This window comes from Ambystoma mexicanum, chromosome 1p, assembly GCF_040938575.1.
Source record: "Ambystoma mexicanum isolate Mex_15411 chromosome 1p, UKY_AmexF1_1, whole genome shotgun sequence".
Lineage (NCBI taxonomy): Eukaryota > Metazoa > Chordata > Amphibia > Caudata > Ambystomatidae > Ambystoma > Ambystoma mexicanum.
Window position 1 is genome coordinate 303,790,508 of NC_090921.1, and position 14,014 is coordinate 303,804,521.

Sequence of the window (14,014 nt, forward strand, 5' to 3'; positions counted from 1 at the left end):
CCCAATAACTGTGAACATTGCCACCGATCTGCCATTGACCACAATATATGCCAGCATTTCCACTGCTATGCCATTGATCAGTAAAAACATTGTTGCAAGCTGTGCCCAATATATAGCAGTATTGCGACTGTAAAAGAATTCTACTGGCTATGCCCCATTCACTATTTTGAATGCAGAGCACATTCATTCAGGAATCTGATTGTGCCCTATAAATGCCAGTATTGCCACTATAGGAGCAGCCGTTCGTGCTACTTGCGACCACAGTGCCAACATGACACGGCTGGAACATTTTCACGCTGCGTGTGCCTAGTGTATTCCAAGATTGCCCTCTTTTTGATGTTGCCTGTGCTGTCTGCACCTTCTGTGCCAGTATGTCATATCCATACTGTCAGTAAGCCCCCTCTCCTGCCACACACCGACACACACACAGGCTGTGCACCATACCCTGGGGGCCTTCCGAAGGCATGGTCCAGCTCTGTGGCCGCCCAGGGGCTTGCCCTCCATGGGATCTTGCAGCCCCCACTGACCTCACATTCTGAGGAGGCCAGAGCCGTCCCCATTTGTTACCATTAGGGCTGTAATAAAAATGATCTGAGACTTGTTTCTTGTGTTTTGGCTATGTGTGGCCTGGGCCCTCCCCTGCTGCCTACACCTTTACACCCGGCCCCGCCCCTCCCCTCCCGGATGGGAGGCCCGGGGCCGTAAGCTGGGAGGTGGGAGGTTTGTGCTAAGTCCGGTGGGGCAGCACCTTTCAGATGCTGCCCCACTTAGCACGCACATGGTGGGGGCGGGCAGCTGGGTCCCCAAGACAAAGGGCATCCAGACTGCCGGCTGCCAGTGCAGGAAAGCGAAGTGAGGGGGGCAGGCGACAACAGGGAGACCCTGCCCTCTGTCACCTCGCTTCAAGGTCCCCTTCCCATCCTGGCGGATGCGGAGCAGGGACTTTTGAAGTTCAAAGAGGGGCCCCTTGCCCCCATGCAGAATGTTGCCTTTATCTGGCTGGGGAGATGGGGGGCAAGGTAGCCCCTCTCATTCTTTTCCCGCGCCAACTCGGTGACAGCAGCAGGACGGCTGTAGGCAAAGCAAAGCTCTGAACGCATTGGAAAAACAGACGCTTCCCGGCTGCAGAGGAGTCTTCTAATTCTTGTGGTCACCTAACTGCGGCTTCAAAGGTTCTCTGCTGCGCGTTAGCCCCACCAGCCCCGCAGGCCTCAACGGAGCTTGAAACAGCAACAAGAAGTCGGAGGCCAATGGGCGGCTACTGCCGGAGCAAAGAGTGGCAGGAGGGGGCACGAAACTGCTCCTACAAAGCATTCATGAGTAGAGGCAGAGAAGAGGGGACATACCACTGCTGAGTTCTTCCATACATGGCAGGTTTTTTGGCGTGCTGCTAGGTGTGATTGCAGGTCCGGAAAGTCCTAATACTGGCTAACTTTACCTTTGCGCAGTGTGAAGGATAAAAGGGCCAGCTGGGGGCACAAGCGGTCCGACAGAAGAAGCGGACCATAATAGTGGCAGCCAGCCGAGGACATAAAAATCCAGCGCACTCCTAGAGGCACTTGGAAGGACGGACTCCCTCCCGGCCCCTCCGACACAGCAGCAAGCGTACCAGCAGCGCTCGGGCTACCGCGGCGACGCTGCCCAAACAGAAGGAATCAGGCAGCCCGCGGCTGGAGCAGAAAGTGCAAAAAGCTCCAGTTTTGGAAGCAGGTCGACACAGAGCACCCTCGAAAGAGGGAACACTTGAACAGCACGAGGAACCTTTCTTTACATAATACGGAACAATTCCGCGTTGGCACATTATCACGTTGTCAAAGGCAGCTCAGCAGAAAGTGAGCACTTTACACTCCGGGGGGAGTTGAACGCAGCGAAAACAACAAGCCGAACTGTGGGAATAAAAAGGCTTTGCATTACTCCCTGTATCCAGACCAATCCACCACAGAGCAGGGGCACTGTGGTTTAACAGGCCATCTCTTTTCCAAAACACGGCACCGGCAAGCGTCTGAAGAGAACGCCCATAGTGCACAACTCTTCTAGAAGCGCAAAAAACATTTTGGAAGCAGGAAGACATGGAGCAATAATTTTAACTTAACACTGGTGCTAAAAGAAGAAGAAAGGCGCCTTACATCACATTGTGGTGCTATACCCGTGGCAGCATTGGTCAGAGCGAGCACGCAGGGGCATGGCAGACCAAGTGGGCAACACAAGGACGGTCCACTGCAAGCCGGCACGCAGAGACCCAAAGAGGCAAGAGATGGCTGACGCCTTATCCCTGAAAGAAACTCTACTCCTTGAATGGGCCAAAGCAGCGGAAGCAGTCCATGGCATGGACGTGGTGCGGGAAAGAATGGCAGAGCTCGCATCCACCAGCCTCAACAAGGACAATGCAGACGTTCTGGAGGATGAGGACGACGGCGATGATGATCCAGCAGAAAAGGAGCAGCCAGCTAGGAAGAAGCAGCGCCTTGATGTCCGCAGCATGCCCGCCTCTTCAGACACCCACCCAGGCACCAAAAGAAAAGCAAAATCAGGTACTGTGAAAAGCAATGATTTGGGGTCAATGCTAGAACAATTTTTAAAATGGCACAAGGGTGTGGGTGCTGGGAAAAAGAAAGAGGCACAGGGATGACTTGAGCAGCTCCAGCAGCGAGAGTGACAACACGGACACAGAGTCTGAATCTGGGGGCGAGGATGACCAGGGCCACCTTAAAGCATTGGTTGGGCCTAGCAATGATGTCGTGTCTCCAAGCCCACAAATGACTAAATATGGGAGGCGCACAGCCGGCAAAAGAGTGAATGGAAGCCTAAAAAAGACAATTGCATGTCGCATAGAGCGCAAAATTAAGAGAAAGATTTGGAAGAAGCAATTAATTGATATATTTTGCCTATTGGAATATGAAGAATTAGGTTTTGGCATTTCCAAGGGGGATAAGAAAGAGGAAGAAAAAGAGAGAGCAACGAGGCCCACCCTGGAAAAGAATATTCAGAATTGGGAGGCCTCTTTTCAAATCCTGTCAATGATCATCTTAGAAAAATTCCCAGAAGATGGCACTGCACTGATCGCTTACCACCATAGAATCCTGGAGATTCACAATACTTTTAGGGGGGAATCATGGCTGAACTACGATATGGAGTTTAGGAAGGAGATTCAGAGATTCCCTGACCTAGGCTGGGAAGAGGAAGACCCCAAACTGAATATTTTCCATGTCTTAAAAGAAAATTCAGCTCGGAGTGCTCAGAATAATAAGGACCAAGAGCATTAAAGCAACAGAAGTGGTAGAAACTGGCAGCATAACCTGTGCAGGCATCAACAAGACAGTGCAAATGTCAACAAAAACAAACCCCCCCTTTGGAAGACCCCCCCAGGGGGGCAACAAGCGGGGCAAAATCAAGGGCAGTTCGGCAACTGCAGCCCCGAGGGGGCCAAAGGGAGCACCCTGGGGACCTGCTGGTATTTCAACAGGGGGTCATGCAACAAGGGCACTGAGTGCAGATACAAGCACCAATGCAGCACATGCAATGGTGGCCACAGCAGCAACAACTGCACAAAAGCCTCTCCCTCCAGGCCCAGCCCAAAAGTCACAGAGGGCAAAAACATGCACTAGTTATAAGATGGGGACCTCACCAATAAACATTGACCAACTACTAAAAATGTTAGAGAGCCACCCTGACCCAGCAGCCAGAAATTCTTGGGTCAGGGCTTCAAAGATGGCTTTCAGATCCCATTCAAGGGCCAGGGATCTCCCACATACCCAAAAACCTAAAATCTGCCTCATCCCTAGCCAGCATAATAAGAGAAAAAATTGATAAAGAGCTAAACCTAGGAAGGATTGAGAGTCCCTTCCAACACCCTCCATTCACAGAGTTTTTATGCTCCCCCCGGGCATTGTGCCCAAAATATAGCAGGGGGAGTTTCGGATGATCCACCATTTATCACACCCACCCGGCAGCTCTTTCAATTATGGCATCCCTGCCACTGAGGCTGCTGTCTCTTTCAGCTGTGTGCAGGACCCTGTTGACCTAGTAAAACTGTCAGGTAGACATGCTCTCATGGCGAAAGCCAACATTAAATCAGCATTCAGGCTGCTGCCCATGCACAAGAGCACCTACCAATGGCTGTGCTTCCATTTTGGCAACAAATTCTACTTTGATAAATGCCTCCCCATGTGCTGCGCCATCGCGTGTGCCTACTTTGGACAGCTCAGTTCTTTCCTACAATGGTCACTCCAACAGGCCATGCCTAGAGCCAGAATGGTACACTATCTGGACGATTTCTTCTTCACTGGCCCAGCAGGGTCTCCCCTATGCAGCTCATCCATAAAATTATTCAGTGAAACCACGCAGGCATTAGGGGTCTCACTGGCGCCTGAGAAGACAGTAGGACCCACCACCACCCTGTCATTCCTAGGAATAGAGATCGTCTCTTCCAAAGGGGAATGCCGCCTACCCAGAGATAAAATAGAGGACTTTCTGAAGACAATAAGGTTGATAACAGGCAGGGACAAGGCGACTCTGCGGGAAATACAATCCCTCGCCAGGAAGCTCAATTTTGCTACCAGAATCATACCCCAAGGCTGGGTCTTTCACAGGAGCCTGGAAGTAAAAGTGAGGGGCGTTACAAAGCCACACCACCACATCAGATTGGGCAAGGAAATAACACAAGACCCAGCCATGTGGGAATCATTTCTTAACAATTTCAATGGCCAGGTGATATGGCGCAAACCCATGAATGGAACAGACAAAAGGTCCTTGTTCACAGATGCTGCGGGCAGCAGAGGCTTTAGGGTATGTTTTGGCAACAAGTGGTGTGCTGGCCACTGGCCTCCCTGCTGGCAGAAGAGGGTCTGGACCAGGAACATCACACTGCTAGAGATATTCCTCATATGGCTGGCACTCCATTTATGGGTGGACTTGTTGGCCAACACAGATCTGGTCATATGGTCAGACAACATGGCTGTTGTACACATTTTAAACAAGGGTGTTGCCTCCTGCCCTCTGGTGCTAAAAGTGTTGAGAGAAATGACAAAAATCACCCTGAAAAGCAACATTGTAATAATTGGACGGCAGATTGTAGGCAAAGATAACAAGGCCGCTGACGCTCTGTCCCGTTTTCAGTTCTCCACTTTCAGGGCACTAAACCCACAGGCAGAAGCCATGAGGACAGCAGTTCCAGAAGAGGTTTGGGACATCATGGAAATAACCAGGTCAGCCCCCGCCAGCCAGCCAGTCACAGCTCTCCCATGAGATGTCCTCTTCCAGCTCTACGCCGCCTCCCCGGGCCCGGGCAAAGGGGGTTGCCTTTCACTCCACACTCCAACAGATGAGCCAAAAGGTGTCCTAGGGGAATTGGCAAAAAAGGCACTGGCATAGAAAACTGCCAAAATGTACAATAAGTGCTTGACTGATTTTGGAAACATCACAAATGTCACCAACATCAGGGATATCCGATATCCAGCAGAGCCATGTCAATGACTTTATGGAGTGGGCTTTCAAACAAAGCAACAAGAAGGCATGGGCTTCATCCCATCTGGCAGCAGTTTCATATTACACTAGATTAGCAGGGGCACCCGACCCCACCCACGGCGCGCTAACCAGATATGCACTCAAGGGTTGGTCCAAACTGGAAGGGGTCAAGACAGACACCAGGCACCCCCTCAATTTTGGAAAATTAAAAGTTCTGCTAGACACCCTCCCAGCAGCATGCAACAATGCCTATGAGACCACACTATTTAGAGCAGCCTTCACACTCAACTACTTCGGGGCTTTCAGGATCAGAGAGATAGCCTCTAAAAACACTGGATCAGAGGAAGCGCTGGATGTAGGTGACATCCACCTGGGGACAGACTCCATGGCAGTGAAACTCTGTAGATCCAAAACTGACCAACTAGGAAAAGGGAGGATCATCAACCTTTACTGCATTGAGGAAACAGAATACTGCCCCATCTGCACCATTAGGGCCTTCCTGAGCAAGCGCCCCGGCCAGGGGTCGGGGGGGCAATTGTACACACACAAAAATGGGTCTGCCCTCAGTAGATTCCAGGTGACGTCTGTACTCAAGAAGACTATAATAGCTATAGGGTTGAATCCTACTGAGTTTGGATCCCATTTCTTTAGGATAGGGGCAGCCACTTCAGCCTGGATGGGGGGGGGGTTGCAAGAAAAAGCAATAAAGGGGATCAGGGGCTGGAAATTAGGGTCTTCCAAACGATACATCAGGAAAGACTTGATCTAATAGTCTTCCCCCTCTCCCCTTTTTCCTCTTTCCATCTTGTGATCACAGGCAACCTCCCGTCTCAGACAGCATGGATCGTGGGCCACTCCAACACCAGGGCCAGTAGATGGCTGGAGGAAAGCCAGGTCGGCATGCATTTCCAGGACACCATCACTTACTGGTGGGGTAAGCCGGGCATGCGCTGGGGAGACTTACACGACAAACTGGCCGGCCTACTGGGGGCCTGCTCTAATCTCCGGAGTATCTCATCATTCACCTCGAGGCAATGACTTGCCTCAACTGGGCAGGAAGCTCCTCTTGGCTGAAATCTGCACCTCCCTCAGATCTCTGGCTAACATGCTAAGACTTCGAACAGAAGTGATGATGTCAGAAATCATACCACGCCAGCATTGGCATGGGGCAGAGTACAACAAAGCCATGGAGATATCTAGGCGAAAACTGAATAAAGCAGTGGCCAACTTCTGCCTTGTCTCAGGCCTCAAATTCATTAAACATGGGATCTCGGTGCATAACCAGGCCAGGTTCTGCAGTGACGGGGTCTACCTGTCCATTGGAGGCATGGACATTTTCACCAGGAACATTTTCTGGACCTAGGCTGCCAGGGGCTGTACTTAAATTATAGCGCCTATTTTGGGGGGAAACTGGGGATGCCAGTCAGCATCCCCTCAAGGTGGTGGCGGGGATCAGCCACGAGCGGGCCCTAATTGGGAGTAGGACCCTCCTCTCACCTGATCCCTCTGTCCCCAAAATATATTATTGTTGTCCTTCTTATGTGATGTTATGGTTGGTTTTTCTTTTGCACCATGGCTGTTACTAAAATAAAGTTTGTGGCCAAAGATTTTCCACCTCACATCCTGGTTTCAGTCTCCTCATTCCTGTAACTGTCATTACTATTCTTTGCTGTCATGTCATACTTGTCATCCGTGATACCTGTCACCCGCATGCCACTCCCCCGCACAAAAACACTTCCAGGTTTAGGGCTTTTGTTGCCACCCCACCTCCCTGTAGTGTGGCAAGTGTTATGCGGGGGGCTGCCTTTCCCTGCCTGTTTGGGTCATGGGCTGTCCAGCAGCCCTTGTCAGGTGTCATGCTCCCTTGCCCTGTCCTCCCTCTGATTATTTCCCTGTGCCCTTGAGCTTCCTTGGTGCCCAAGCTCGCGGCACCTGGACACTCCTGTGACTACGGGGGTGCGGTGTCCACAACAGCACTCTCCCAAAGCTGCTTATAGTCCCATGCATATCCCTTACCACATCCCTGCATGCTTGACAGGGTAGCTCTCTGCCAGTTGGCAATGGCAGCAACTCTCCGTAATTGAGTGTTAATGTTGGGAGGATAAGGACTGGAGCTGCTTATCCATCCGAAGCCCCCAAAGCTCCATCAGTTGACTGTCGACATCTGCATTTTGTCTTGACACTAAAATGAGTCACACAATACCCGCTGTCCCGTTATAAATGAATCCATATCCATGTTTTGCATGCACGAAAAATGATTTCCTTCTTTTCAAGAGCTTCACATTTTCTCTATATTGTGCGTGATTATAAGCTGCAGGAGGGGTCTGCAACCTACGGCTCTCCCAATGCTTTGGACTACAACTCCCATCGTTCCTAGCACTCATATTCAATAGTAATGCGTCATGGGAATTGTAGTCTGAAACATCTGAAGAGCCAAAGGTTGCAGACCTCTGACTGCAGGGTCTGTGTCTTTAAGTCTTGAAAAAAGTTTCAGAGCTCCCAGTAGAACGATTGGGCGTACATTCATGTGCACTATGTTGCTGGCAGAAGGGAGGTGCAAGGCTAATGCCACTGAGACACTTAGTGTACCCAGTCCTAGGATTGTGCCCTCCTTGTAACATGACTAGAACTGTTTAAGTAACATACATATATATAGATAAATATATATTAGACATGTTGGTTTATTATGCATTTTAAACATCCAGAGACGAGAAGCAAACTAGTCAGTCAATGGCTTAAAAGGAAGATTGGGCTGAAATCCCAGCTTCCCCATGTAAGTAAACTATTTGGCATTGGGCAGATTGCTTTCTCCTACTATTCCTTATTTGACAACATTATGAGTCCATAGAAGTGATTCATTTTCTAATACACTCTTCCCCACAAAGAAAACAATCATAGTTGAACACACTGTACATGTTGCTCCATCTATAATAACAACAAAAGTGACCATTCATATGGACAGGTATCCACAAAACTAGAACCTGGATTGGGAATCAATACCTCAAATCTTCCCTGTCGTCGTATCACACTTTGATTCGAGTCAATTTTTATTCAACTATTGCTTCTATTTAGGAGTTAATCCATAATGTTCAGTTCCTGTATTTTGCCTTCAGGGTTCCACACATTCTGGTTTATTTTTTGTGTTGTTTTCCAAATAAACATTCATTTTTTTATTTACGTTTTTTTGGAGTGCAACCAATTAAAATGGGAATATTGGTCTACTGTCTCTCGAAATCGGAATTGCGGCCTGATGTAGAGATCTCCCTGATCCGTATTTGTCTACTCAGGTCGAAAGAAAAGCCTCTTCTTGCGACCTGAGGTTTTTCACTTTTTACATTTTTTTGTGAAGTGAACTCACGATCCCTGCCTCTCTATTCATATAATCTCTTCCTTCATCGAGAGGCAGTCGACCAATATCCCTATTTTAATTGGTTGCACTCCAAAAAACGCAAATAAAAAAATGAATGTTTATTTGGAAAACAACACAAAAAATAAACCAGAATGTGTGGAACCCTGAAGGCAAAATACAGGAACCATTCATATGGACATCCATTTTTTTAAAAAAATGTTTAAAAAATGACATTCTTGAAATTCAACTCTTTATGATCCGCTAGAATCTCAAAGATTAATATCACTCATAATATTTTCTGTATTGACCGTTCCGGAGAAGTCAATACATAGGAAAACTAGGGGTGGTGGTGAGGCTCGTCTGTCTTTTGCTGCTCATGCAAATCATATTAGTGGCCCTATTTTTTTTCTCTCTCTCTCTCTCTCTCTCTCTCTCTCTCTCTCTCTCTCTCTCTCTCTCTCTCTCTCTCTCTCTCTCTCTCTCTCTCTCTCTCTCTCTCTCTCTCTCTCTCTCTCTCTCTCTCTCTCTCTCTCTCTCTCTCTCTCTCTCTCTCTCTCTCTCTCTCTCTCTCTCTCTCTCTCTCTCTCTCTCTCTCTCTCTCTCTCTCTCTCTCTCTCTCTCTCTCTCTCTCTCTCTCTCTCTCTCTCTCTCTCTCCCTCCCTGCCCCTCTTTCCCTCCCTCCCCTCTCCCTCTCGCTCCCCTTCCTGCTTGTGCTTCCCACCTTGCTGTTGGCAGCCCATGCTCCTGCTAATTCCTTTAGACCTTTTCATAGGAAGAGCCGAGCCAGGGCCGACCCTAGGGGTCTGGCCTGGCTGTTAGGGCCAAATAGGAGCTGAGCCAGGGAGATGGGCATGCAAAATATGGGAGGGGCCTGTGTCAGGAGTTTGCAGGCAAAAAAGGGGCTAAAAGGATTAGGGCCAACAAACGGTCTAAAGAGGCAAAAAAAAGGATTGGAGAGGCAACAGAGGGGGCTAAAGGGGTTGGAAGTAAGAAAAGGGACTACACAGGACTAGGGGCAACAAAAGGTGTTGGGGCTACCAAGGAGATCAAAGGGGGCTAGAGCCAGGAAAGGGGGCTAGGGGGTAAAAAAAAAGGTCCTAAAACAATACAGGGGCATTAAAGGGTCTTAAGGGGCTGGGAGCAAAAAAAAGGGTGCTAAAAGTAACTGAGACATGAAAAGGGGTTAAGGGGGTCAAGAGCCGTGGTTACATGGGTCTGGCGGCAGCTAAAAGGGCTAAGGGGCAACAAAAAGGGCTAAATGGGACTGGGGATCAAGAAAAGGGGCAACACGGCAGGCCTGGTGGCAGTTAAAGGGTTGAAGGGCAACACAAGGGGCTAACTGGGCTGAGGATCAATAAAAGTGGCAAAACAGATCTGGGGGCAGCTAACAGGGTTAAGGGGCAAACAAGGGATGGGGCCGGGCCAACAAAAGGGGCACAACTGGTCTGGGGCCAGTGAAAGGGGTTAAGGGGCAACACAGGGGACTAAAGGGCAGAAAGGATCTGGGAGCAGTTAAATAAATTGAGGGGCAACAATAGGGGCTAAATAGAATTGGGGGTTAAGGAAAAATTGACTTTTGCGCAGCTACAACGGTTAAGAGGCAACAAAATGGGCTACACTGGAGTGGGGTCAGGAAAAAGGGGAAAAACAGGTCTGGGATAGCTAAAGGGGCTAATACACAACACATGGGGTTACATGGGACTGGATATGAGAAAAATAGGTCTGGGGCAATTAAAGGGGTTGAGGGCCAACACAGGGAGTTAAATGGGACTGAAGAGTAAAGAAAAAGGGCAAAACAGGTCTGGGACAGCTAAAGGGTGTTAAGAGACAATAGAGGGGGTTACATGGGACTGGGTCACGAACAGGGGCAAAATAGGTCTGGGGAAGTTAAAGGGGTTGAAGGACAACAAAATGTGCAACATGGAATTGTGGCTCATGAAAATGGGCAAAACGGGTCTGCCGGCAGCTTAAAGGATTAAGGGGCAAAAAAAGGGAAAAATGGGACTAAAATGTGAAGAATCCTCGAGACCGCAGCAAATACTGCAGTTACACCATGTTGATAGATAATATGGCATGGCAGATAGAATAATGTACCACCTCATAATTACTGCAGAATTACCTCCACGAGTATAGGTTAAATGGAGATGGAACCAGGAACGAACCAGACTCCACCCCAATAGTAAGGTTCAGTTATGTCATCATGTATTAAGGAATGAAGCCACATGTATCAGAGTGGCAGCGGGCGGAAAAACTCCCTGAAACATGGCAAAAGCAGATGGTATCCAAATCAGCGTGCCTTTCCTGTAGACCCATTTCCAAGTGACATCCTTAGCCCCCAGGTCCGCTGTCACCTTTCACATGAAGGATCCTCCCCCATCCCAACATCAAGCCCCCCTGCCCCGGTTTCTCACTGGTGGGAGCACTGTCCAAGATGCGCAGGTCTTAGACTCCAGAGCAGCGGTAGTTGCGGCTGTGCCGTTGTCCCACCATTTCCTCCGGGCTCTCAAAGCTATGCATGGTGCCCACATGCCCCTCGTCGCCGACCTACTTTCCCCACTTCCTTCACCATCACACGGTTGTTGCAGGAGTTACTCATAAAACCTCCGAGGCTGGGTCTGCTGCACCAGGAACTGCAGTCACCACGTTCCCGATGTATGACAGCCACAGCGCCTCAGGCAAAATCACAAGTAGCTGGCCAAGATGGAGAGACGTAAGACCTGCGTGAATTCTGTAAGCCGTTCTGGGTCAGCTGATTGGTGCGTCATACGTTGTGCGTCGTGCGTCGAAGGTCCTTTATTTATAAGCAGCATACGAGAACGCCGATGTAGCCGAAATCAACACGGAGTACTATTAATACGAATAGAAGGCCACTGTTCCAGAACAAAACAAAGTGGAATCCGAGATGAATCACTGGAGTCAAATGGAATGCTCCAAGATACGCGGGAACATGGCACAGCAGAAAGAGGTTCCATTGTAGATTTTTGAACTTCATAAGCGTTAACTGACAATTACACCAACGCCATTTATACAGTGCACAAATGTATCATTGAATGGTGTAAAATACAATTATATTAACCAAACTGTACAGGGGGGGCATATGTAAGACTGAGAGATCACTAACTGAGGGGAGGGGAGCAGGCATAGGAAGGTTCCTTTTATGCAATTCTAACCAGCTCAAGGCTTGTGCAGAATCTGAAGTGCTCTTTTCTCCATCCGGTAATACAACCGTAAAGATATTACTTTTGTTGAGAAAGTCCTTCAAGTTAAGTTGCTTGGCCAAGTCTTTTGCACTTCTAAATGATTTCCTGAGAGGTAGGATCTCTTTGGGAAAGTCAGGATAGATAAAAACAGCTTTATCTTTGAAAGAGTCATTCCCCTTCAGTCTGGCAGCATTCATCAAACACTCCTTTGATCTTTGATTAAAAAAGGACACAAGAATGTGTCTAGCCTTGGCCCCCATGTGTTTTCCAATTCTGTAAGCATTATCAAAGTCACCAATTGTAATTGATTTACAATGGAAACTCTCCTTAAAAACTTGAATAATCAAGGAAGACAAATCTTCTTTTCCAGCAGAGTCCTCTACTCCAACCAGTCTGATGTTTTTAGCCCCCATCCTCATTTCCATCTCCAAACGCTGTTCCTTTTCTTTCTGTAAATCAGATTTCAAATTGTTGTATGCCTGAAAGCTGCCCGCTATTTCAGTGCTCATGGATAAAGATGACTTTTCCAAATCAGTCACTCTGCCATCAAGTTGACCTGTTTTTAAGTTGAGCTCAGCCAGAGGCAGTTTGACATCACAAACATTTTGGGCCACCTGTAGAAGGATTTTGTAGACATCTTGAATGCTTGGAGTATCTTCCATCCCTGTAATCTGTTTGGATTTCTTTGAAGGAGGGTTTTTCAGCCTCTTCTATCTTTTTTCTTTGAACTCATAGTAATATCTTGTAAATGTTTTCAGGGAGAGGTCCAGGAGCTGTTGAGCTAAGCTGCTACTCCATTGCCTGCCATTCTAGAATCCTATTTTTCTATAATCTTTATTATACGTAGTTAGAGGGAAGTTCAAGGTGTGCATGCTAGAAGAGGGGCAGCCAGTGATGTTACTAACACTTACAGAAACTGTAAGTAAGTGTGTTCCCCTGACCAATCCGTCTGTCAGGTTTTATTATTTGCCACATAGGATGATGTCATAGCTAATGCACATCAAGGTATAAAGCCCTTCTGTATTCAAAATGTAATCAGGAGTTTGTGGGCTATGATTTATTGTTCGCCAGGTTTCCCTACTTTATTGAGCCGATAATAAATTATTATTTTGTCATATTTTTTGAATCTGTCCGGCTATTTGGGGCAGAGATCATTTATCATGGTAATCCCATTCTGCGCGTAAAGAAAGTCTAAAGGCGCTGCTGCACAGTGTCGCATTCAGGGCTTCATGTGGGTTTGGAAGTGAGTTGATACGGCCTGGAAGGGGAGGAAGAAAGGCCTCCTTTTGGGATGCAGCCGCCCAGAACCCGCTCTCTGAGGTTATTTAGCCTACAGGCAGTGCCGGCCTTAACAGTGGCAACGGCTGGGGCAGTGAAAGAAAAATGTAGTGCCCTTCCCCCACCTCCTGGCCACCCTAGGTCAATGCGGGGGGGAATTCTTTTTTAACTCCCCGTCCTGCGCTTGAGCAGGGAGTTAATCAATGGAATAGGGTACTGATGCGAAATATTCTGCACCCTTTTCCAATGAAAACTGCCCGCACCTACACCAGCGCAGGGAGGTAATCACCTCAATAGGGTGCCAGTGCAAGAGCGCAGCGCATTTCATTTCAATAGGGCGTCTGACATGCCTTCTCCCACCACGCCAGCTCGGGGGAGTCTTTCAAGAGCTTTCGAGTTAGGGGCTAATGGCGCCCCAGGAGGTCGTCTTGGTGGCCCTGCCCAAGGCGCGCCCTGCCTACAGCACAGCTGCTGCCTTTAGGACTTCCAACGGCACGGGGCCCTAGGGCACAGAACGTATTTGTCTTCTAATGGCCCTGATCAAACCAGGGTCCAAAAACAGACCAGGGCTTGCAAAACGTAACTGAACCACAAGCGCACACAAAACATAAGCAAGCAACTTTCGCAAATCGCGCGCTTTTGCGACAGACCCTGCAGTACACATGGACTCGTTTTTTAACACGTTGGGATGAGTGATTCATTTTTAAAATAGTCACATCCTTTA

The 14,014-nt window shown here is 48.5% G+C and overlaps 1 protein-coding gene across 1 annotated transcript in view; it reads right to left on the reverse strand.

Annotated features, from left to right (window-relative positions):
* Positions 1 to 14,014, reverse strand: part of GRIN3B (glutamate ionotropic receptor NMDA type subunit 3B) — an 842,171-nt gene that overhangs the window by 592,163 nt on the left and 235,994 nt on the right. The window lies entirely within an intron of this gene.